This window comes from Macrobrachium nipponense, chromosome 6, assembly GCF_015104395.2.
Source record: "Macrobrachium nipponense isolate FS-2020 chromosome 6, ASM1510439v2, whole genome shotgun sequence".
Classification (NCBI taxonomy): Eukaryota; Metazoa; Arthropoda; class Malacostraca; order Decapoda; family Palaemonidae; genus Macrobrachium; species Macrobrachium nipponense.
The window spans coordinates 57,361,542-57,363,707 of NC_061108.1; positions in this window are offsets into that span (position 1 = coordinate 57,361,542).

Sequence of the window (2,166 nt, forward strand, 5' to 3'; positions counted from 1 at the left end):
GACATAGCTATACACATTCTCACAACTAAGACACCTTCTCATAGAATCTTGCTTAGATTTGGTCATGCTCACAAACTTGCAGATACTCCTGTGTATCAGGGTTTTTATACTTTGTAGGAATAAAAATCTTTAGGAAAAAGTTTAATAAAAGCCTGCGGATTTTAATTTTTCAAGGTAAATCAATAGATTTTGTCTTAAACAAAAGTTAAGTCAATATCCTTCATGAGATAACCATTAAGATCCTCAATCAATCCTTTGACTTCCACCACTCTCCTGTCAAAATGCTTGCAACAAATGCAAAAAGAAAACTGCCTTTGCACTCATTTCCTTTGCTTCAATCCTTCCATTGTTCAATGAAAGATGAGCCAATTTCCTTCAAGTTGGTAATCTGTAACAGCAAAGGCCAGAAGTTGGTAATCTGTAACAACAAAGGCCAGAAGTTGGTAATCTGTAACAGCAAAGGCCAGAAGTTGGTAATCTGTAACAACAAAGGCCAGAAGTTGGTAATCTGTAACAGCAAAGGCCAGAAGTTGGTAATCTGTAACAGCAAAGGCCAGAACTATCTTCTTAGTCAACCCCGTTCTTTAAAAAAAAATAACGTGGCTTGTAACATCAGGACCATGCATATAACCACACCTCCAAGCAGAAAATATGTTTTTCTATGTGAATTTAGTATGGTCATGCCTGTGGTCTTGATAACTAAATTTTAAAGATGGAGCAAAAGTTCTACTTTAAATGATTCTGAGCTCTCTTTCCTTCAAGTTGGTAACCAGTAATATCAGCTGCCAAGCCTTTAATCATCACCTATCAGCCACATGGGCCCCCATCCTTCCTTTTCCAAAGTTAGAGTTAAAGCTACAATTGTTCTTCACAATTAAAGCAAGATGCCAAGTCTATAGCTTCCTAGTGGCCACACAAAATACTTTTAAAGAAAGGCAATACATAATTACTTAGTTTTGTTATATTTACAGCTGGAGCTTTGAATAGTTTTAAATAAAGGCAGAGTAAAATCTCTCTGCAGACACTGCTGATATTCTCCAGCTGTGAAAGCAGAGTAACTTTGTAGACTGGTGCTCTATGTTCAGCATGTTCAGCTCAATAAGATGAGTTGGGGTTATTTCTTGCCTTCGAAACACGGAGTACCAACAGACCTGGATACCACTAACCTTTAGCCAACAAGAAGTCACCTGGAACATCTTGAGTCCAGTGGGAACATTCAGTTGATAACTGCAAATCAGGCTGAATAGAGGAAAGATATAAATGTCCAGATGAGCCTAAGGGTATTTAAAGGAGTGCACCAGAGCAGCCCAAGGGTCTGGAACAGTGGATCAGAATGCTTGGAACTATTTTGTTGAGCTGTAACATAAACGGACTGATCACTGGTGGTTTTCAGGGCTTTAACATCCTTTCCATTACACAAGGCTTTGGAGATCATCTTGTCCCTGCAACTTGCCTATGGCAGCTACCTATTATACTGAGGTAGTGCAGAAGTTGTATATAGTGTGACTAGGTCTAAACATTAGCTCACACTTGAAGGGCGGTCACCATTTTACAGCACAGACATATGAACAAACAGAGCAAAAGTATTTCCTAGATTCATGGTGGATGAATATCTAGATACATGCATCCTTCAGGTCTTAAAAAAAATAAATAAATAAATACACCATCTCTGATGGAATCCAACACATTCCATACAGTTTTCACTTGAAGAAAGTTTAATAAACAAAATCAGTCAGGGATGAGAGGTCAATGACAGTCTCCAACTTCCCTATCCTCTCTACTGTAAGAAGTTGGGGGTCTAATTAATAAAAATTCTCACACATTCCTCTCCAATATTACCACTTCTCCCAACAAGGCCATAGATTTGGGCAGCTCCACAAGTAGTCTGGAAAATTGATCAGTATAACAGAAGGAAAGTGAGGGGAAGGGGGCCAGGGTTAGCAGCCCTTGAAAAGTAGTCTGTCACCTTCCATACAGAAAGACTAACTGGATCTCCAACTGTTGTCACTGCCTCATTGCTAATTTGCATAATAAGCATCCCCCTATTCATGGCATCTTGAAAGGGGAGGAATACTACCACAGCATCAATCTTACTACTTCTTCCCCTTTCTTCCCTGTTGGGCTGAACCTGAGAGGGGAGGGCAGGTGTTGACCTGAAATGGCTAT